Here is a 25,050-nt window from a genome sequence, read left to right as displayed (position 1 = left end):
CCCACATGTGGAAAGGCCATGGGCTGGCTATGTTGATCAACTCCCTTACTGGACTTAGGTGTTTGTGGCCAAATGTTTGACATTGGAGGCATTTAAGAACGTACCTTTTTGCCTCTGTATGCGTGCATGGCCAATAATACCCTTGGGCTATTGCTTTATGTGCCAGAGATCTGCTCCTGCATGGTTGCCGAATTCACCTTTGTGGATTTCGTCGAAAATAAGCTGGCCTTCGCGTGGCGTTATACACGTTAGGTGGGGCCCTTATGTGGATTTGCGAAACCATTGATTATGTGTATCTGGGACCTCGAAATTGTATGGCACGGGCATTCTTTGCCTCTGATGGAAGCTCGCTATGTAAGATGTACTTCAGGAATGGGCCTATCCAAGATTGAGTGATTTCTTCTTCAGATGAGGGCTGAAAGTCAGTGAGGCTCTTGACACTTTCTTTTTGGTATGTGGGTCTTTCTAGGATGTCAATGTAGACTATGGTTGGACATGTTTCTTGTGTCTTTGAGGCTAGGAAAGCTAGACTGTCAGCATGTCTGTTATCCTCCCTGGGAATGTGCTCCAATGAGAACGTTTTGAATGATCTTATGAGGTTATTAACGACCTGAGTGTACTTTGCCAGGTTTGCTCCATTAGTGACATTCTTTGGTGATCTGCTTGACTGTTAGCTGGGAGTCGCTGTAAGTCTTAAACTTCGGGACTTGTAGCTGCTGTGCCAAGCGGAGGCCTGTGATTAATACTTCGTATTCCGCCGTTATTGGACGTTGCGGAATCGATCTTGATTGATTTTTGTAGCTGGGTTCCTTCTGGTGAAGTTAACACAGCCCCCAGTCCACTACCATTGTTGTTGCACGCTCCATCTACGTAGAGGTGCCATGTGTCTGGGGTGGCTGTTTGATGAAGTGAAGTGATGAGCTCGGGTTCCCAGTTGATGTCGTCGATGGGGAAATCTACCAAGAAATCAGCAATGACCTGACCTTTGCGAGACGTTCTGGGCACGAAGTCGATGTGATATTCTCCTAGTTCTTCAGCCCATTTGGCCATGCGGGCTGTTTTGTTGTTGGAACTCAATATTTGCTTGATGGGTACATCGGTGATGACCTTAATGCTGTAGGATTGGAAGTAAGGTCGGAACTTCCGAGCTGAGTAGAGTAATGAAAGCATTGTTTTCTCCATCAGAGAGTAGTGCTTTTCTGAATCTGCCAACGTCTTGCTGGTGAAGTAGAGCAGCTTTTCGACTCCATCATGTTCGCGAAAAAGAACTGAGTTGATTGCAAAGTCGGTTGTTGCAAGGTATAGCCCCAGTGTTTCGCCTTCTTCTGGTTTGGACAGGACGGGTGGGGTGATAAATAAGCTTTCAGGTTGTTGAAGGTTTGCTGGCACTCGTCTGTCCATGTGAATGTTGCTCCCTTTTTAAGTATTTGCAGAAATGGCCTGCACTTGTCAGATGCTCTTGAGATGAACCTGTTGAGGGCTGAAACCATGCTAGATAACTTATGGATTTGTTGCTTTGTAGTTGGTTCTGGCATTTCAAGGAGAGCTCGTATCTATTCTGGGCTTGCTTCAATGCGTCTTTGTGAAACGAGGTAACCTAAGAATTTCCCTGAGGCTACTCCAAATACGCATTTGGCTGGGTTGAGCTTCATCTTGTTTTGGCAAAGTTGTTCAAAGGCCTCTTGCAGGTAGGAGATGTGATCGCCCGCCTTTTCCCTTTTGACCACCATGTCATCTATGTAGACCTCCATAGTATCTCCTAGCAGGTCTTTGAACATTTTGGTGACCAGTCTTTGGTAGGTCGCACCTGCGTTCTTCAAGCCGAATGGTAGGACGTTATAGCAGAACGTACCTTGCTTGGTTATGAAGGCCGTCTTTTCCTGGTCTTCTTCTGCAAGCGGTATTTGGTTGTATCCACTATATGCGTCCATAAATGATAAGAGCTCATGGCTGCAAGTTTGATCTACCAGTATGTCGATCCTTGGTAGGGGGAAGTTGTCCTTTGGGCAGTGTTTGCTGACGTTAGTGAAGTCTATGCAAAGTCGTACCTGACCATTTTTCTTTGGAACGACTACTATGTTGGCTAGCTAGGTCGGGTACTCGACTTCTCTGATGAATCCAACATTTTTGAGCTTTTCTATCTCTTAATTGATGGCTTTCTAAAACTTGAGTGCTAGTTTCTTAGGTCGTTATTTGATAGGCTTGATGGCTGGATCTACATTTAACTTATGGCAAGCGACCTGATGGTCGATTCCTGGCATATCGATATACGACCAAGCAAAAATATCTTTATTGAGAGATAGAAATTTGACAAGTTGCTCCTTGAGCTTGGTGTCTAAATCAGCCCCTACATAGACAAATTTTGGGTCATCAGTTGTGCCCACATTGATTTTTTCTCCTAGTTCTATTTGAGCTTGTTTCCCTTTGAGCTTGTCTACTATAGTTACTTGAAGGCTTGATGTTTGAGGATCGTGCTTCTTTGGGAAGTTTTTGTCTTTAACGACCTGAGGCTTGGGTGAGGTCGTTGTGCTGACGTGATTGCACCGGTGAGCTTCTAGTTGGTTGCTTCTGAGCTCCATGATGCCTCTGGGACCGGAAAATCGCAGGACCTGGTGTAGGGTTGATGGGATTGCTTGGATCTTGTGAATCTATCGGCGTCCTAGAATGGCTGTGTAGGACAACCTAACATCGATCACACTGAAGCGTGTTGAAGTTTTGACCATGTCTTCCTTCTCTCCAATGGAGACTGGCAGGATGACATCTCCAATGCCATCTGTGCGATCTCCGTTGAACCCATAGAGCGGTGCATTTGATTCTATCATCACCGAGTCTGGCAGGTGCATGTCCTTGTCAGTTGGATAGAAAAGTATGTCGCACGAGCTGCCTGGATCGATGAGGACTTTTTTGACTATCCAGCCATTAATTTTGACGTGCACTACCAAGGCATCATTGTGGGGTAGGCACACCTTGTCTAGATCTTCTTCAGTGAATGAAATTGTTGTTGTTGTTTGAAGGTTGGTAGGATTGATCACCTCTGCTTTGTGTGAGAGGTGGTAGATTTCTTGAAGCACTCCTACTATTCTACGCTTCTCCCGACCTGAGGTTTCGTCATTTAAGGTGTCTGTAATCATGTTGATTACTTTCTCCTCATCGTGGTCGAAGGAGTGTTGTCTCCTGTTGTGCCTTGACCGACCTGGAGATGTAGATCGTCGGGCTGTTCTGCTCCTGCTTCTATTGTTGGCAGGTCGTTCGTTGATGCGGCTCCTACTTCTATGGTGTTTGGCATCCAACTTGGGCCTTAGGTCGCTTTTTGGCAGGAACTCTTTCAATTTGCCTTCCTCCACTAAGTCTTGGAGGTAGTGCTTGAGGCTCCAACAATCATTGGTGTACGTCGTGGTGGTGGAGCTTGTGGAAATGGCAGTATGGACGTTCTGGGATTGCTATCACCTTGTTGATGTTGGGCTTAAAGTATGGTGCGGTATATATTTTCTTCAGGATTTGACTCGGCGTCCTGGAGAAGTTGGAGAATGCCCTCTTTGTGTACGAAGGCTTGCTGGAGCTGGATCTCTTGTTGTTGTTGTTGTTGTTGTTGCCTGAATATTGATTGCTTTCCTTGTGGTCTCGCTCGTTGCTAACTGCGAGGACCTCTTTGCCCTTGCGCTGGGCCATCCATTCTTCGTACTTGATATACTTGTCGACTCTGTGATACAGGTTGTCTAAGGTTTCTGGCTTGTTGCGCATGAGGGACCCTGCTAGGTCGGAGTCCTCTACTAGGGCATTTGTGAACGCCGATGTTGCAAAGCTGTCATTGAGTCCTGATTCCAGCAAGAGGAGGTCCTTCTTGAAATGTTCTAGGAAGACGCAGATCGTTTCGCCATGAGCTTGCTTGAGCTGGAACAAAGAGTCTAGGTCAGCTCATTTCTTCCTGTTGTGGACGAACTCTGCTGCGAACGTCTCAGCTGGCTTGTCAAAGTTGCCGATCGAATCAGGAGGGAGTGTGTAAAACCAGTCTATTGCTCCGTCCTTCAAACTGGCTGGAAAAAGTTTACACTTCAGGTAGTCGTAGTCTGGAGCGTTATAGAGTGCAAGGATCTGACTGAAGCGAGCTACATGCTCGCCTGGGCAGGAGCTATCGTTGTACAACGAAAACTTTGGTTGGATAAACTCTGACGAAGGCTACTTGTCTCTGATTTATGTGGTGAATGGTGATGCCTTGTATGTTTGTAGCATCTTCTGAGCGATCTGTATCGCGCTGGCTTTGTCATTTGACTTCTCTAATCTTTGGGCGAAGTGTTCTAAGTGTTGATTGGTGGTGTTGGTGAGGGCCGCAACGGCGTTGTTCTCCACTGCTTCTATGGTGTCAATGTTGGCATTGGAGGTGGCCTGGTCGCGCATCGTCTGATTTTCTTGTTGTAAGGTGAGGAAAGCGTCTTGTAGTGTCTTCATATGTTCTGCTAACATTTGAAGAGAGGTATCTATGGTGGTTTTTACCAGCTTCGTGGGCTTGAGAAAAGAGTAAGTGTGTTTTTCTTAAGGAAACGAACCGGCAGGCGGCGCCAATGTAGATGTTGTGTTTACTAGACAACGACCTGATGATCTGATTGGTAGGGAATGGTTGCACTCTTCTTGGGATAAGAGTTGCATACGTATCAAGTTTCTCAGGGTAAACTTGAATCAAGCCTTACGTAGTTCATCTCTCTCTATTTATAGAGGTTTGAGCTGACCTTCCATAATTACTTTGGACCGTTATGAAGTGTAGATCCACCTTGTGTGCTATCTTGATGATTCGTTATTATTATGTTGTTACAAAGTTAATGTCTCCTTGATTGTGGTGCTAATTGAGCTCCAATGTTGTGCTAGTAGATTTGATTCCATAAAAGGTTGTAACTGATGCTGCGGACGACCTGGGTGTTGGGTCGTGGGATACACTCTGATGGTTTGGGACGAGTTGTAGGAGGACGACCTGGTATGTGGACACGTGCATTGTAGTGTGGAACGGAGGGTACTTACAATACTCGAATATAATTTTTTATGGGTGTCAACTATCTTTGTTCAAGAATATGAGTCCTTCGATCATGACCATTTCTTAAATACTGGATATATTTAAAGTGTGCTAACGAGCATGTTTCAAAGTATCCAAGTCCTTAGATCATGAGTTAAATTGTGAATACTAAATAACGAGCAATCTTATAAGGTACCATGACCCCATTGATCTGGTGGTAGAGTGGTCGACTATCAACAAGTTGGTCATGCATAAACAATGGAAATAATAATAATAATAATAATAATAATCTTATAAGGTATTTGCTTAAAGACATAACAACCTAAAAATACAACGTACTTTAGTGTTTTTTACATTAAATGCAATGTATTATTTTTCTTGCCTAAAAATACATCAAACTTTCAATTTTTTACAATTGATACATTCTGTTAAATGATGGACGACATGTCAATTAAGGGTTAGAATGTGGTCACGTGAATTGTACCCCTTCTCTCATTTTCCCCATTTGGTAGTGACGTAGACACTTCTTCTATAATATATAAAAAGCCATCAAAGAAAAACACAAAATCTATCCACCATAGTTAATTTCTTACTGGATTCTGTTTGTTTGATTGTTATCATGAAAGACCACTGTCAGAAATAGAAAATGTTTTTCTCTAAAACCTACCAAATAGAGGCATCAACATAGATTCTGTTATTAGATGTTTTTTTATTACTCCAAAACAATCAGGTTAAATGAGATAAGTTCCTGATTATCAAGAGTTGAAATTGGTAGTTTGTGTAGTGTGGGTTGTTCATGGGAAAGTAATGCATATGATCTTGAGATAGAATGAAGAAAAAAGAACTAAATTGTATATAAACCAATATAATCAAATTGAAATAAGACTTAAACAAGTTTTGAAGAATCAGATTAGAGGGCTTAAATTGAGATGGTTATGGAGTGCTTTGGGTGGGATGTCTCAAGGAAGATGGAAGCATGTGCACATAGCCACAGATAAAGATGATCGAAAATTTGATTACGTGAGAGAATATGCAAGTTTTCCTGCTTGTACTATTCAGGCACATATTGAAAATTAGATTTGTTTTCGAGGGTATTTTAGTCATATAGGTTAAATGGCGAGATAAGTGCAACCCACGTGACCATTTCTGACGGCTAAGTACAATCTATTATTTTTAGGCAAGAAAAAAAATACATTGCATTTAATGTAAAAAACACTAAAATATGTTGTATTTTTAGGCCATTATTTCTTGTTTAAATGTATACTATCCTGTTTTACGATTTTGAATTTATTATTAAGGTTAAAGATATCTTGACTAGGATTTTTTTCATTTTCGGTATCCCTTTGCAATAATATAGAGAAATCAATAAGTAGTTTTCCCTTTCATATGTATGTGTATATGTTCCTTACCTGAGTTTAAGTTACAAAATTAAGTCTCATACATTGCATTACTGTCATTGTTTCTTGACAAGCATAATCAAATTATGGCAGGTTTATTCTGTAAGCGCGTAGACTTCAATCAACATGGACATGCGCAATGGATCACAAAACAAAAAACAGGTAGTGACTTGAACTGGTAAATCAAAGCTTTCAGTCGACCTAGCAAAGTGTTTTGTAGGGTTTTTACCGATATCTCATGCATGATTCCTACGATATGTATAATTACACTATATCACATGCATAAAATAGCGCAACGGAAACAGAAGATCGTACCTTGGTCACAGCTTTCAATTTGAAGTTCCAAGCTTTGATCTACAGGAGAAGATGATGTTCTTGGCACACTTAAGATCTTCTTCTTCTCAACTTAGCTGGAGTCAAGTTCCAACCACGAACGGGAAGCAACCTTTGTTCACGAACCAAGAACCGACAATGGCTAGGGAGGTTACCACCTATGGAATCTCCACAAATTACTAGCTTCTTCTTTAGAAAATGTTGGAGGCCACCATTAAAGGAGAGAGAGCTTTTCTTTGTTGGGAAGATCAATATGTGAGGGGTGGGGGGTCTATTTATAGAGCTCTCCCACCTCCTCAATATTGGATAGGATAGAGTCCTATACTCATCTAATATCAGATAGGATAGAGTTCTATACTCATCTAATATCAGATAGGATAGAGTCCTACACTCATCCTAATACCTGGTGGTTATCCTTATCTTGGTGGTTTATCCTTATCCTGGTGGGCGTTTATCCAGCCTTATTTCCAACATCTCCCACTCACCCACAACGGCTAAGAAGATTTCTAAGAGAAGCATTTAAGTAGAATGCTCAGCCATTTGTGTGTCTCACACGGCAAATGGTTCGTGTAACCCTAGCACACGTATCATGATATCTGTGAAGTAGCAAGTTGCAATGAAAAGCACGACACAGTGATCTACCATGAAAGTGATCTTAAAGAAGACGAATCTGGAAACCTAATATCCGGAGAGTGTGTGTATACCCCAAGATCTGTTTGTTTCATCACTTTGACAAATAGCACTCATCCCTATGAGTCCACACCATAAAATCAAAAAATGTATCACATGATTCACAATTATCATCAATTGTCATGGCCAGGTAGAATCCCAGTGATTGTGTGATAAACCTTTAGTTCTTTTGCCCTTTGCACGCAAGTCATTATCGTCAGAGTTCTACCAACTTCCCAGTATACATCCAGTCAGCCTTTTAGTAAGAGCTTGTGGGGAGCAAACCGAAGTTACGAGTAGTCTCTTATTTTCTTGACAAGGTTAAAAGTTCAAGGAGGGTACCATTCGATATGTCTTAAACAAAAAACATATCAATAGATTTCACATAGCAAGAATTTTTAGGGATATTTATTTTCTTGCTCTCAGGTGGTAAACTATACACATGTTGTGTGAAAACATGTCATGGCAAGAGTATCTAATTTGTTTACTCAGCAATAGATATCTGTATGTCCACTCATACCATGCAAGTGTTTTCATCCCTAATGACAATTCCAAGGATACTTTGCTCCCACTCATACCATGCAAGTGTTGTCATCCCTAATGACAATTCCAAGGATACTTTGCTCCCACTTGGCAACAACCGTTTGTAGGTTTAGACAGAATCTTCTCTATGAAGCGTGTTTCTTCTTATCCAATTATAAGAAGGGGCATGACTCGGCACTAGGTCCACCCTTCCCATAAGGTTTAGTGACTTGTCAAGCTAAACTCCCACTGTTTAAAATGGAAGTGACTGTTCATGTGAGTGAACTAGTCAACCCTACTGACATACATATGAGATGATAAACAGTATAATGAGAATGAAATCGATCTGGAAAGAATGCACGTTTATTCATTAAATCATCAAAGTGTTCTTAGCATAATCACATCCTCTTTAACCCAAGTATTTTTACATGTGTAAGGAAGAGTTCCTTTGGAATAGGTTTGGTTAGTGGATCCGCAACCATCTGATCAGTGGATATATGTTGTAGAACCACTTTCTTCTTCAGTATCATTTGTCGTACGTAGTGGTACTTTAACTCTATATGCTTGGTTCTTCCATGGTACTTTGGATCTTTAGCATATGCAAGAGCAACCATCTTTGTCGATCCGGATGTGAACTGGAGTTTGACTCTTGAGAACACCGACAAGTGTTTGATGAATCGTCGAGCCACCGCGACCTCACATTGTGGCAGAAAGCAATGCAATATATACTCGGCTTCCATAGTTGAAAGTTCTATGGAAGTTTGCTTCTTCTTTGCTCGGGGATATAGCACCTCCATTCATTATGTAGGTATATCCTAAAGTTGAATTCTTCTCATCAAGGTCTCCAGCCCAGTCGGCATCGGAGTACCCAATCAGCTTAAGATCTTTCCCTTGGTAGATAAGTGAGTAGTCCACGGTGCCTTTAAGATACCTCATTATCTTCTTGATGACCTTCCGATTAATGCGACCCGAGGGATTTCTTTGGAACCTTGATACTAACCCAACTGCATAGCAGATGTCTGACCTTGTACACAACATTGCATACATAAGGCTTCCGACTGCGCTTGAGTATGCTACATTTTTCATAACCTGAGTTTCAGTAGGATTCTTGGGAGACATTTTAGAACTCAAAGACTCTCCTAGACTTACTGGGAGATCCACTTGCTTGCAATCAGTCATGTTGAATCTTTCCAAAATCTTATTGATATATGTCTCCTGAGACAAAGATAACAAGCGTTTGGGCCGATCCCAAGTTATTTTAACTCCTAAGACATAACTAGCTTCACCCATGTCCTTCATTTCGAAGTTTAATGACAACCACTCCTTAGTGGAATTTATCAATGCCTTATTGTTACCTGCTAACAAAATGCCATCCACATATAGAGATAGAATCACAAAACCATTTTTAGATGTCTTGACATATACGTAATGGTCCTCATTTACCATTTCGAATTTGTCTTGAAGCATAGCTTCATGGAATCTCAGATTCCACTGTCTAGAGACCTGTTTTAAACCATATATGGATCTGTTCAGTTTACATACTTTGTGTTCCTGACCCTTGATTGAAAAACTAGTGGGTTGATCCATATAGATTTCCTCTTGCAATTCCCCATTGAGAAAAACAGTTTTGACATCCATCTGGTAAAGCTCTAAATCTAAGTGGGCAACCATTGACAAGAGGAGACGTATGGAGGCAAATCTCACTACTGGTGAGAAGGTGTCCTCATAGTCTATTCCTTCTTTTTGGGTGTAACCTTTTGCAACAAGCCTAGCTTTGAATTTGTCTATGTTCCCTTCCGCATTTTTCTTAATCTTGAGAACCCACCTGTTCCCAATAGATCTCTGTTTGGAGGTAGATCAACTAAGTCCCATACTTTGTTTTTCTTCATCGACTCCAATTCTTCCTTCATAGCTTCCATCCACTTACTTGTATTGGACCCAGAAATAGGCTCCTTGAATGTTTTAGGTTCATCAGATATTTCTGTAAGTGCATTGGTCATATTTATCTCCCCTTCAATCTCAAACCGACATTTGGGGATATGGCCTCTAACACTCTTACGAGGTTGGGATTGATCAATCAGTTGACCAATGCCATTGTCACTGGAATCAGGGTTGATGAAAGTTTCATCTTCGCCTTGTTCATCAGCAGTTATAAGGTTGTCAACTTCGTAAAGTTGTATATCCTTATCAACCTCACCCCTCATTGGGTATTGATCCTCTAAGAATATGACGTTACGTGCTTCTATTTATGTGACATACCCTTGAGTATCCTCCCCTAGGAAGACATACCCCTTAGAAGTCTCACTGTATCTTATAAAGACACACTTCTTTCTAGGAGCACTTAACTTCCCAAATTCTCGATTTTGAGAAGTGACAAAGGCTGCACACCCCCATGGTCTAAGGTAGTTCAGAACGGGTTGTCTACCAGTCCATAGTTCATAGGGTGTTTTGTTAACAGATTTTGAAGGAACTAGGTTAAGTATGTGTGCAGTCGTTAACAATACATCACCACAAAATGAGATGGGCAAGTTAGCCTGAGCCATCATAGATCTAACCATTTCCAGCAGGGTTCTATTCCTTCTCTCAGAGAAACCATTCTGCTGATGGGTATGAGGAATAGTTAGCTGTCTAGCTATACCCTTATTTTCACAGAGTTCCTTAAACTCATCAGAAAGATACTCACGTCTGCAATCAGTTCTTAAGGCCTTTATTGTCCTATCAAGTTGATTCTCAACAAGGTTCTTGTACTTTTTAAAACAGTCCAAGGCGTCTGATTTGTGAGACATCAAGTACACGGTCCCATAACGTGTATAGTCATCTGTGAAGGTAATGAAATACAAAGCCCCATGCCTTGCTGTTACATTAATTGGTCCACAGATGTCAGAGTGAATAAGTTGTAAAGGATAAGTTGCCCTTTGGGCTTTCCCAAAAGGTTTCTTGGTGGCTTTTCTAGCAAGACAACTTTCAAAGGTTTCCATTTTAACAGAGGTTAAGTTACCTAACAACCCTCCCCTTGCTAAGCGGTCTATTTTACTGTGTCCAATATGTCCTAGTCTAGCATGCCACAATTGGCAACCAACCATTTTAGACATAAAAACTTCAGTTTGTGCTAAGTGTAATGTCATAAAAGAATTCATTAAATAAGCATGACCTATCAAAACATTTATTTAAAGATATCTCAAGCGAGTTCGGGAAAAATTAAACACATAGGATTCTTGAAGTAATTTCAAAGCTGATAAAAGATTTCTCCTAATTGAGGGTACAAAGAGTACTTCTTCAATAAGGATGGATATCCCACTCGCAAAATCCAACCTACAAATTAGTGTTCCAGGCCCAAAACATCAGCTACACTTTGGTTTCCCATGTGGACTCTCCGAGTTCCTTGTGGAAGTTTCGAAAATCTTTTAAGCAGGGACCTATCCGCCTTATGTGGATGCATCGGCTGCTGAATCTACAATCCAATATTGTGATGAATCAGACAGCATGACAGTACTTATCACATTGACAGTACTTAAAGTAAAACTTACCTCAGGAGAAGGACATGCCCTAGCATAGTGTCCCATCTGATGACAACGGAAGCATTCAACACTAGTCATGTCTATCGACTTCCTAGGTTTTCTTTTTCGTAGGTTGGGGCTTGGCCTTTTCCTTGCCTTTCCCTTTTCCACTTTTCTTGTTCCAAGGAGCCTTCCTCTTTTTGGAGTTGACAACATTTGCTTCAGTTTGAACAATAGGCTTTTCATTGAGAACCCTTTGTTCCTCAAGCTCACATTTCCTCTGCACCTGTGCAAAGTTTGTGATACTGTCGTCATGCGTTAAGATAAGACGAAATTGTTACCAAGTTTTAGGTAAAGACCTAATGACAGCTTGAATTTGTTGTTTATTTGACAGGACCTGTCCTGTTTGGGCTAACTCAGCAACCATATTCCTCATCACCGTGCAATGTTGTGTCAGAGAGGTATGGGGCAGTTTGATAAATTTGTCAAAGCTTATTTATAGCCTCCTCAGCTGTGCAGTAGTCGTACCCCCAAGGTCTGCCTTTACTGTTTCCCATAGCTCTTTAGCCGATCCAAGGCCATCATACCGCATCATGAAGTCATTCCTCATGGTGCCAAGTATGGCAATTCGGGCAACATTGTCTCTGCTTGTATACTCATTGTATTTCCTAAGTGCAGCAGTATAAGCAACTTGTGTTATTCCTTCGGCGGTAGGTTTTGCTACTATCTCAGTTATTACGTCAATGACCTTCCTATCTGCCAGAATTAGCCTAACTTTCCTAGACCAAAGTTCGTAATTCTTATCGTTTAACAAGTCCTTTTCAGGTAGCATCGTAAACAAGGATTTTCCATTGGGTGCTATTCTATCAAGTTTGAATTCCAAAAATAAGATACTACGAATAAGAATCATCTCTTAAAATAAATCTAAGTAATCCACATTTCCACATATGAGATGATCATGATAATCTACTAGCATGATTCTAGCCATTAAATAAAATCAATGCATTTGACTATCAATAACATAGAATATGCAAAAAATCTACTACTTAAATTTCCATTTAATAAAATTGTTTTTACACAAAGGAGTTTTCTATCTTTCAAAAACAATGTGGAACTAAAAAGAGTCAGTCAACCATGAACATAGAAACGTCCTGGGTGCCCAGGGGAGTCATCCTCATCCTCATAGTCACTATCAGCTATTTGAAAATTACTAGCCACTTCCTCTGTTTCCCTGTGAGGTGGGAAAATAAACCCTGATGACACATCATATGGATTTGGTTCCTCAGCATCGTCCCATAATCGATGTAGGAGAGATTTAAGTGATCGAGCCTCATTCCTGTCCTGAATAGGACTGGGGATCTTTGGTGTATATTGATAACCATAAAAATTATAGAATCCTAAATATTAATGTTAACAACACTAATACGTACTACCGTTCTTACGTTTAAATCAATTCTTCTTACTCTCAAAACATAATCATGCAATATAATGAGTAAGGATTCATTCCACTCTTAACTGTCTAGACTTAAATTGAATTCAACTAATCAAACCTAAAAGGAACAATGGTGAGAGTAATGATTTGATGTGAAATTTCTATACTACCATTCCCAACACAAGAACAATAATAAGAACATGTCATTATGGAATAAGTAATTAACTTTATAAATCTAATAGAACAATAAGAACAAGATATGATTGAATGAATAACAACTACTTATTAATCTAATGAACAATAAAAACAATGATTCAATACTCAAGAAATAAACTAATTAATTAATCTAAAACTAAATAATGTAAAACTAGATCTAGAACTAAGGCTTAATGGCTACTTTTCTTATCCTAACCTAATTTATTTTCTAACCTAACTATCTACCATTAACAAAGAGCTAAGCTTTTGTTTTTATACTTTCAAATCTAAAAATCGTGCATGGGCTTGGAGCAATGTTTTGGGCCAGAGAATCAGGCCCAAAACCCAATTTTTTCAGTCCAAAAAGGCCTCTTCAGCTGCAGTTGGCTTCAATAGACTTTTCGTCTACTTCTGCTCCTCTGATTGGGTCAAAGCTTAGACCATTGGAAAGCTCTTTCCGAGCCGGTCGTTTTGACATAAGGTAGGCCCAATTCCGAGGTCTGAGTCCAAAGATACGGCCTTTGGAAGTTCTGCTAACTTTGTGTGCTGTTTCTGCCCGCATCGACTTTTCAGCTTTTGACCGGGCTTACAAAGGCTTTGTCTTCTTGAATCTTGGCCTTTAATCACGGAACTCCTTATCAACCGACCTTTGCTCCTTTATCTCGCTAAATTGGCACATTTCTGCACATCATGGACTTTGAAGCCTGAAATGCATAAAAACAAATGTCGGTATTAACTCTTAATTATTACTCACATAATTGGTCTAAAAGTATGATGGTTAAGGGGTTAAAACTACAGTTTGGGCTCTTATCAAACCACCCCAAACAGCATTTTGCTTGTCCTCAAGCAAAGATGAGAAATTAGAATAAGTGACCAAAAATGGAGTTCTATCTACTCTCGTTTATTTGAAAATGCGATTGCATTGACCATATGCAACAAGGCCTTAAACCACTAGGAATTCCCTAGTGGACGAGTTATAACCTCGTGAGAGTTTTCCAGTGAAGGTACTCACAAACTTCATCTATACTACAACGACTAAGAAATAAAACTATTGTCTCTTTATTCATGCTCTAAATTAACTATACCTCTCACTAGCAATGAATACAGAATAATCATGTCGAAACCTAAGCTAATATATGCATAATAATCAATCATCTATGAATAAACATATATACAATGAGTAATGCTATGAAATGCAGTAACAGGTCTGTTTATGAAACTTTGGAATAGCGTCCTTAAGTAGGTTCTCACATAAAAGTCAAGACAAAAATCACTCTGATTTCTCCACTCAAGTTTTGCTACTCTAGTGTGTAGTGGGCATACTTTACCTTACAATCTCAATGACACACAAGGAAGCCGAAGTTGATCAAACACATCTGCCACTTACTATCCCACTAACCTATTCCTAATTGAGCTAGAGGTCTTTTTTAGTTGTTGCGGGGATTAGGAGATGGTTTAAGATTACATAACTAGAGAAAACCTTGTTCTTTTGCTTCTACACTTTGTTTCCATCCTTAGCCTTTTTCTTTTAGCTTTTCGACTCCTTTTATTCTATTTTTGGATTTTTTATTTTATTTCTATTTTTCTTTTTCTTTTATTTTCTTTGGATGGAAACTTCTTTTCTTTTTCTTTTCTGAAGCAACTAACTAATTTTTGTTTACACAGGTTTTTCTCTTCTCTTTTCTTCACTCATCCTATTCTCAGACTTATTCTAAAATGGGTAGGTTGAATTTTTTATTTTTATATTTTTATTTTTATATTTTGTTTTGTTTTTGTAACAGGGTAAAGGAATTGTGGTTTATGGAAGGGCTAATGAAAGGCTCAGTGGGGCAACTAGCGGAAAATATACTTAGGTCAGAATTTCTAGCTATATCGATCCAAAAAGGGCCTAAATTCTCTCTTAGGACATGGTATAGTGGTCAAGCAAGTGGAAGTGTGATTTCTCTATTCGGAATATACTTCTCCCTTGTGTCATTTCTCAAATGTTTCACTCATATAAGGTTTCAGGATATATTCTTACAGGATTTGTAAAATAAGTACTCTAGCCTAGATTTCAGAAACTTACTGCCAAACAATCATAGATACTCATGTAATATATTTATAGATAGATGCAAAGATTATTACCTATATATTAACCTAAGTTTCTAAAAATTATTCTAATGCAAAAGCTACGTGAGACTTCTAGATTATTAAGAGCATAGAGAAAGAAACAATACCAATATTCCTAAGTGTATATCATAAACTTTTTATTTTTATTTTTATTATTTTTAAGACAAATACTACATAATATACAACCTAATATGTGCTTAACATTTACATCGTGTTTCTATACCACCCCCAAACAATTTGGGAGAAGGGGGTTCATGAAACAATTCAATAGCACAATTAAATTATGTAACTAACTAATTTTTATAATTTTTAACATTTTATAAATAAAAGTGCGTAATTTACATCCTAAAAGTGTCTAATTTTTGCAAATGTTTCTATCCCACCCCCAAACAATCGAGGCGCTTTGTCCTCAAAGTGTAAAGAAATAAGGAAAGAATTTACCATAAAAGCGTGGCAAAAATTGGCGAAGCACTGTAATGAGTAAATATTGTAAAGATGATATGATAATATGAAGCACAATTAAACCAGTGCGTACTAACTAACACAAACTCTCTTTGGAGTAAACATGATGGGCTTAGGGTGGCAACATGATTTGAAATGAATACCAAAAATCGCCACCCCAAACAAAATTGGAAAACTCTTTTTAAGTTTGAAAATTTTGTTTGGCCTATCTCAGAAAGTTGGTATTGTACGAAAACTTGGGTCTTTTAAAGTCAGATTCCCTAGACTTACTAATATATGTTTATGTTTTTATTTTATTTAGTTTTTATATATTTGATTTTTAGAAAAACAAAACAAAATTACGATAAAGAAATAAAAATGAAACTCACTCCATAGAGAAGCACTACTCAATCCACGAGAAAAAGTGCAAGAGATAAATGCGTGAGTCACATGAAACGTAGACTAAGAATCCGACATTTACAACCACTCACTCCAAAAGGAGGGTCCGGTTGCCTTAATGGTGCACTCCCATAACATAAGATTGGAATGGAGTACACCGAAGAATAAAATAAGTCTTTTATAGTCAGATACTCGAGACTTTATCTAATATATATGTATTAAAATGCAGTTTACCATATATCAACAATCGAAAAAGTTGTGGGTCTTTCCACAAATAATTAACATGGAATGCACCATCAAACAGAATTAAGCACCAAGATTTCCTATGACGTAGCTTAGTAGAATGAGAGCAAAGCCTTATAGATCTAAAACCTAATCGAGCATACAGTTTCTTCTGTCCTCCTACGAAGGGGATGCCAAGTAAATGAACGTGAGAAAATTGATGGTTGTGGAAGATACGTAGGATGTGGATAATTTTGAGAAGGAAAAAATGGAAAAAAATGAAAAAGTGTCGGTGGCTTGTCCTTGGGTGTTACTTCTTCACCAGTTGGTTTTAGATAGTTATGAAGCCTAGGAGAAACGCCAAGGTCAAGTACAAACTCAATGGTTCTTTGAAAAGGTAGAGGGCGAGGAACATTCGTGATGGAAGGTGAATGAGTGACATGAGGATGTGAGGTGGGTGAATGGTGTTCAACTAGTGTTCTTAGGTCTATATCATCAGAGGCCTTGAGATATGCAAGACATTCCTCAATAGGTGGGTAAGAAGAATCACTGGGATAGAGGGCGAAAAATTCTTCTTCCGTCATGGCGTCAAGAGATGAATGGATGTCAATAGGAGAGAACTCGCGAGGCGGCAAAGAAGGGTTGCAAAAGAGTCGAACGAAATCCTCCTTGATGTTATCTATGTCTAGGGAGTAGAAATTGTGATCCTTGTCTTCTTCCATAAGAGGGGTATCTACTAGTGTGGGGACTAAAGTGTCAGCCGCACTAATGTGAGGTACAAAACTCTCAATGGACTTTACTTCCCCTTCTCCAGGCAAACCTAGTTGTCCCTATTTTTGTCTAAATATGTTAACTTCTACAGAAAGATTTCCAAAAGAAAGAGTCATTGAGCCATCCCGACAATTGATTTGGGCATTGGCGGTGTTTGTTGACTTAGGATTAGGCACTGCTTGACTTGGAAACACGCCGGTTTGGTTATTATTTTAGTTAGAAGACATGTCAATAACTTTTTGGCATAAAGATTGCATCATTTGCATCGTTTGTTTCATCATATTAGAGTTTTGATCATGCTGATCTTTCATCAAGTTGGAGTTTTATTGCATAATTTGATTTTGTTTCTCCAACAAGGTCACTACTACTTTGCCTGTAGATGGTTGTATTTGAATTAAAGCTTGTTGAGCATTCATGTCTTGATGTTGATAGTTCTGGGTTATGGGTACTAAACCTCTATTCTGGTCACCTAAGTTCACTTGTCCTTGATGTTGAGTTAACTGGTTGAAGTGTGATGGTTGTGGTGGTGTTTGTGCATAGACAAGAGGACAATAGAAGTCGGAATGCTCAAGACTACAACAGACATTACAACGAGTAGAGTTAATGTTCATGACTGGAGTGGGTTGTTGTTGAATAGAGATGGCATCTACCTTTTTAGTGAGGGCATCGATAAGAGTTTTAAGCTCGGGATCATATTTAACCTCAAGAGAAGAAGGAGGAGAGGGCGGGAGGAATCGTTACCTCCCAATTGTTGTTCTTCTTAGATTGATCTTCTAAGAATTTATAAGCCTCTAAGGCTCCTTTACTAAGAAAACTACCCCCAGTCATGATATCTAGAACCTCCTTATGATAATGTGAAAGCCCCTTGAAGAAAGCACGAATAAGCGTGTCTTTCGCAAGATTATGATGCGGGCATTCAATGAGAAGATCAATGAAACGATTCCAGTCCTTTAAAAAGGATTCATGAGGATTCTAGCTGAAGAAATGAATCTTGTGAATCATTTCATCTGTCTTCAGTGGTGGGTAAAACTGTTCCATGAACAATTGAACAAGTTGAGCCCATGAGTCCACAGAGTTTGGCGTTTGGGCGAGTTAACCAAGACGCGCCTTTATCGGCTAAAGTGAAAGGGAATACCCTCAGTTTAATTTGTTCCGCACCAACCGTGGGATGGTGGAATGTTGTTAGGACTTGTTCAATCCTACGCATGTGCTGATAAGGTTTTTCATGGTCTAAACCATGAAAAACAGGTAACAAATTAAAAATATTTGGGGGGATTCGGAAATCCCCCACTGGGTCTGCTAGAACGTTGCAAGATTTGGGGCTATCGCTCAAGGCTTTGTAGAAGTCAGAGAGAGGAGTCTCTCTTTCTTCAACGATTATATCAGGTGGTGTGTGTGGAATAGTAGCTAGAGGTGTAATGGGTGGTATACTAGATAGACGTGTTTGTCGACATTGCCATGTAATTACGTTAGTTGTTTTTCTTCAACCAGACCTTAATCTCATGCAAGACTAAGTCGAACTTAACTAAACATGCAACACTCCAAACAGTTCTGATATACTAGTAGAAATCTCTAACTGTAGATGCGAGGTGTGGAAGAAAGGAATACCTGATTGCGTCCTTGCTTCACTTATGAATAACGTCTTGTTTACGCGTGTTCAGTGTATATAACAAGTTTGAACAATGAAAAACTTGAAAAATCGACGTTCGAAACAAACTTGTGGAAATCCGGCAAAATTCAGCTTAGGGCGCGGGTGCGCTTCACTTGGGCGCAATGCGCTCGGTAAAGTCGAAGTTCGGTGTTTTTGGCTTTTGCTGGTCGCGCTTCGGTATGGGCGCAGTCGAGCTCAACTTCCGGTTTTTTTGGCGCGAGTGCGCTTTGCTTAGAACGCACGGGTCGCTCAACTTCGGTATTATTGGCGTAGGTCGCGCTCCTTTGGGGCGCAGGTGCACTCCGTGTATTTTTTCGAGGAACTTTCACTTGCTTCACCGCAGTGTTTTTCTCTGTGAATCCGCAGCCCCTATGCCTAAAACAGTGAACAGTTCCGAAAATTCAAGAAATAAGAATGAAAAATTAAAAGAGTGGGTGGGTAGAGAATGGGGGATTACCCCTTGGATTCAAGCAATTGAATTCTTGTCTTGAACGAGATTAAGATGGCAGCGACGCCATTTGATAACCGTAAAAATTATAAAATCCTAAATATTAATGTTAACAACACTAATACGTAATCTTACCGTTCTTACGTTTAAATCAATTCTTCTTACTCTCAAAACATAATCATGCAATATAATGAGTAAGGATTCGTTCCACTCTTAACTGTCTAGACTTAAATTAAATTCAACTAATCAAACCCAAAAGGAACAATGGTGAGAGTAATGATTTGATGTGAAATTTCTATACTACCATTCCCAACACAAGAACAATAATAAGAACATGTCATTATGGAATAAGTAATTAACTTTATAAATCTAATAGAACAATAAGAACAAGATATGATTGAATGAATAACAACTACTTATTAATCTAATGAACAATAAAAACAATGATTCAATACTCAAGAAATAAACTAATTAATTAATCTAAAACTAAATAATGTAAAACTAGATCTAGAACTAAGGTTTAATGGCTACTTTTCTTATCCTAACCTAATTTATTTTCTAACCTAACTATCTACCATTAACAAAGAGCTAAGCTTTTGTTTTTATACTTTCAGATCCAAAAATCGTGCATGGGCTTGGAGCCATATTTTGGGCCAGAGAATCAGGCCCAAAACCCAATTCTTGCAGTTCAAAAAGGCCTCTTCAGCTGTAGTTGGCTTCAACAGACTTTTCGTCTACTTTTACTCCTCTTATTGGGTCAAGGCTTAGACCATTGGAAAGCTCTTTCCGAGCCGGTCGTTTTGACATAAGGTAGGCCCAATTCCGAGGTCTGAGTCCAAAGATACGGACGCCCGGAAGTTCTTCGACTTTGACTTTGTGTTTGTTTCTACCCGCGTCGACTTTTCAGCTTTTGACCGGGCTTACAAAGGCTTTGTCTTCTTGAATCTTGGCCTTTAATCACGGAACTTCTTAGCAACCGACCTTTGCTCCTTTATCTCGCTAAAGTGGCACATTTCTGCACATCATGGACTTTGAAGCCTGAAATGCATAAAAACACGTGTCGTATTAACTCTTAATTATTACTCACATAATTGGTCTAAAAGTATGATGATTAAGGGGTTAAAACTACAGTTTTGGGCTCTTATCATATATTCTGGTGATGGTGGCTCTGTCTTTATCTTATTAGATTTCAAGACGGTACGCTGCAAAACTCTCCTATATTCCTTTGCAGTCATGCGTTTCTTGGAAGCCCGTCTCCCAAGATCTGGTTCAATTTTCCTACAAGTCTCGGGTCTATGTGACTTAGGCATTGTTCCTTAGTTTTCATATGACCGTTAATAGAAAACATACAATTTTATTTACATGCAATAGTAAAAATCCATATTTAAATAATTACTGCATGGTAAAAATAAACATCCTAATGTCAATTTTTAATCATGGAAAAATAAAAAATTTAAAGGAAAAAATTTTTCCTAAAAAAAAATTTCCACTAAAATAGCCAAATTATTTCTCATAAATAATTTATTTTGCAAAAAAAAAATTCTAATTAATTTTAAACAACCTAATTATTTAAAAATTAATTAAAAGATTTTGAAAAAAACAGTTTTCCAAAAAAAATGTAGATCACAAGATCAAAACTACAAACAAAAGCATACAAACCATGGAAAACCTGGCTCGATGCCAATGTAGGGTTTTTACCGATATCTCATGCATTATTCCTACAATATGTATAATTACACTATATCACATGCATAAAATAGCGCAGCGGAAACAGAAGATCGTACCTTGGTCACAGCTTTCAATTTGAAGTTCCAAGCTTTGATCTACAGGAGAAGATGATGTTCTTGGCACACTCAAGATCTTCTTCTTCTCAACTTAGCTGGAGTCAAGTTCCAACCACGAACGGGAAGCAACCTTTGTTCACGACCCAAGAACCGACAATGGCTAGTGATAAAAGATAAAGATTGAATAAATACCTACGAAATGAACGATGAACTCAAAACGTAAGTAAACTAAACTAATCTTATGATGCTCATATTTATCAAAATTTTCTCTACTCTCAATCCTATGAGATATAGTGGAGTAGAAAGTTCGTTCCACTCCTAGTGCTCTAGCATAAAATGTTTTCTAATCTAATTAGTCGGTCTTAAGTCAATGAGAGCTTTACGAAGGTGATATGCTACGATACTTACTGAATTTGATTACTTGATTTTAACTACGAATGCTATGGAAATATGATTGTGCTTGAATCTAGATAAAGGATTAGAGGGGAATTGAATCCACCTCGAATCCAACTTAATAGCCTAACATAGATTCTTGTATCTCGATTCTTACGTTCTTACGGCAAGAAATTCGAAGTTCTAATCCCTAGTGTTCATGACATTTCTACCGAAAGTACTAACTAGCATGTGAGGTCGCCCACCCATTCTCATGGCTTAATCCGACCTTCTAGATTGGAATAGATTCTACAATGTTTCTACACTATACCACTAAGTTTTTCATCAAGGCTTCATCAACCCCTCTAATGGAGGTTTTAGCCTTGAGTCATCAAACCATCATTTCCCATTTCATTATAACTACACATCATATTAAAATTCTAACTTAACTAAATTAACTAACAATGGTTCAATCTATTTAAACTACGGAATGATAATCAACAAGAATTAAAATCAGATCTATAAATTGAAATAACACAACCAAATTGAGAAAACAACTATTTTATTTATCTAATCAATCAAGAACAATGATTCAAAGACTTAATCTAAAACAAGAATTGAAAATGGAACTAAAGCTTAATTTAATTAATGAAAACAGATCTAGAAGTATCTATATTAATTTAGGTCTAACTAGCTACCATTAACAAAGAGCTAAACTTTTGTTTTTATACTTTCAGATCCAAAAATCGTGCATGGGCTTGGAGCCATGTTTTGGGCCTGAGAATCGGCCCAAAAACCCAATTCTTTCAAATTCAAAAGGCCTCTTCAGCTGCAGTTGGCTTCCACAGACTTTTCGTCCACTTTTGCTCCTCTGATTGGGTCAAGGCTTAGACCATTGGAAAGCTCTTTCCGAGCCGGTCGTTTTGACATAAGGTAGGCCCAATTCCAAGGTCTGAGTCCAAAGATACGGCTTTCGGAAGTTCTGCTGACTTGTGTCTTTCATTTCGGCCCGTGTCGACTTTTCAGCTTTTGACCGGGCTTTAGGAAGGCTTTATCTTCTTGAATCTTGGCCTTTAATCATGGAACTCCTTAGTAACCGACCTTTTCTCCTTTATCTCACTAAAGTGGCACATTTCTGCACATAATGGACTTTGAAGCCTGAAATGCATAAAAACACGTAATCAGTGTTAACTCTTAATTATTACTCACATAATTGGTCCAAAAGTATAACTGTTAAAGGGTTAAAACTACAGTTTTGAGCTCTTATCAAACCACCCCCAAACAGCATTTTGCTTGTCCTCAAGCAAAGATGAGAAATTAAAATAAGTGACCAAAAATGGAGTTCTATCTACTCTCGTTTCGCTGAGTGCGATTGCATTGACCCTATGCAATAAGGCCTTAAACCACTAGGAATTCCCTAGTGGACGAGTTATAGCCTCGTGAGAGTTTTCCAGTGAAGGTACTCACAAACTTCAACTATACTACAACGACTAAGAAATAAAACTATTGTTTCCTCATTCATGTCCCAACTATCTATACATCTCACTAGCAAATGAATAAGAATAACCAAGTCAAAAACCTAAGCTAATATATGCATAATAATCAATCATCTATGATACAAATATATATACTATAAGTAATACTATGAAATGCCTAGCAGGTTCGTTTTTGAAAACTCGGAATAGCGTCCTTAAGTAGGTCCTCACATAAATGTCAAGACAAAAACCACTCTGATTTTTCTACTCAAGTTTCGCTACTCCGGTGTGCAGTGGGCACACTTTACCTTACAATCTAAATGACAACAATGAAGCCGGGGTCGATCAAACACATCTGCCACTTACTATCACACTAACCTATTCCTAATTGAGCTAGAGGTCTTTATTAGGTGTTGCGGGGATTAGGAGATGGTTTAAGAAGGAAGGAAATGGATATTCAAAAGGGCAAGTCTGAGATAATAGAGTCTTCATATTATGTAACTTAGAGAAAACCTTGTTATTTTCTTTTGTTGCTATACTTTGTTTCCATCCTTAGCCATATTTTTCTTTTTCTTTTCTTTGGCTTTTGACTCCCTTTTATTCTATTTTTGGAGTTTGTATTTATTTCTATATTTTTTTTTTCTTTTCCTTGGATGGAAACTTCTTTTCTGAAGCAACTAATTAATTTTTGTTTACACAGGTTTTTCTCTTCTTCTTTCTCCACTCATTCTATTCTCAGACTTATTCTAAATTGGGTAGGTTGATTTATTTTTTTCTATTTTGTTTTTGTTTTTGTAACAGGGTAAAGGAATTGTGGTTTATGGAAGGCTAAAGAAAGGCTCAGAGGGGCGACTAGCGGAAAACAATTCATAGGTTTGAATTTCTGGCTATATCGATCCAAAGAGGGCCTAAATTCTCGCTTAGGATATGGCATAGTGATCAAGCAAGTGGACGTGTGATATCTCTATCCGGATTTTACTTCTTCCTTGTGTCATTTCTCAAATGTTTTATTTCATATAAGGCTTTTAGGCTATATTCTCACAGGATTTGTAGAATAAGTACTCTAGCCTAGATTTCAGAAACTTACTGCTAACAATCATAGATACTCATGTAATATATTTATAGATAGATGCAAAGATTATTACCTATATATTAACCTAAGTTTCTAACAATTATTCTGATGCAAAAGCTACGTGAGACTTCGAGATTGTTAAGAGCATAGAGAAAGAAAACAATACAAATATTCCTAAGTGTATAGCATAACTTATTTATTTATATTTTTGATTTTTTTTTTAAAAAATTTTAACTAGAAAACAAATGCATATTATACATATCTATATCCTAATAGATGCCTCAATTACACGTGTTTCTATGCCCCCAAACAAGAATCATGCTTTGTCCTCAAAGTATTGTAAATAAAGAGGGTAGGAAAAATACCATTGAAAGCGTGTGAAATCGGGAACATCCGCAAAACAAAGTTAGAGCGTACTACTATAGGAAATAAACCGACGCGAACTCTATACGAAGTTCCACCCATTATGGGGTTAACAAAAAATGAAATTGCTTGGGACATAAGCGGACACTAAAAACTAAAACTTACCTTATCTTTTCGCTTAAGCATCCTCCTCCTCATTAAAGATATGAGGGTTCTTCGCATCCCGCAGTCCATTATAACTTGCCAAGCTTGCCGCCATTTATCATCTACTAATGCTAACCTCATACGTGTTATTATGTCCGATGGGATGTAATGGGCGACCAAATGAGGTCGCACCCGCCATCCCAGCCAAGTCATTATTCGCGAATGAGCGAACCACCCTATTGGTGGGTCTCATGACTTCAACCCTTTTCCAATCTGTGAATTGTGCACGAATCAGGTAAACAACTTCGCGATGATGCGGCTTACCAACACAGGCATAAGAAGATACTTACGCCTCATGGTTTGGGCTCTCTTAAGACTAGTGACCAAAACTTCGGGGAATGTCATAGTGGCGGCGCCCCTCCCTAAAGCGAGGAAAATGTCACCAGCGAAGCATGTTTGCGAAGTGAACCGCCATTCCCCAAAATATTCATCGGGATAAATAACATGGTGGTGCCCTACGTTTAAGGAAAGGCTACCAAGGGCAATGCTATATCGCCCACGGTCCATTACTCGAAATACCCCTCCCCATAATAATCATGGAAATATGTATAATCATAAAGATATGCATTATCGGTCATATATGCCCATGTGTGAACAGGATCGGTATTGGTATTCCTAAAACTAAAGGCGACCAAATTTTTATTGAATTCATGTGTCGTGTCATCGACTACAACGGAGAATTCTTGATCTCC

At 38.7% G+C, this 25,050-nt stretch overlaps 1 pseudogene; it reads left to right on the top strand.

Moving 5' to 3' along the window:
• Positions 1–485: 485 nt before the first annotated feature.
• Positions 486–25,050, top strand: part of LOC147517370 (adenylate isopentenyltransferase 3, chloroplastic-like) — a 33,957-nt pseudogene continuing 9,392 nt past the window's right edge.

This window comes from Coptis chinensis, chromosome 2 (genome assembly GCF_015680905.1).
Source record: "Coptis chinensis isolate HL-2020 chromosome 2, ASM1568090v1, whole genome shotgun sequence".
Taxonomy (NCBI): Eukaryota; Viridiplantae; Streptophyta; class Magnoliopsida; order Ranunculales; family Ranunculaceae; genus Coptis; species Coptis chinensis.
The sequence above is the reverse complement of the archived record's forward strand: the minus strand, read 5'-3'. Positions and strand labels throughout refer to the sequence as shown.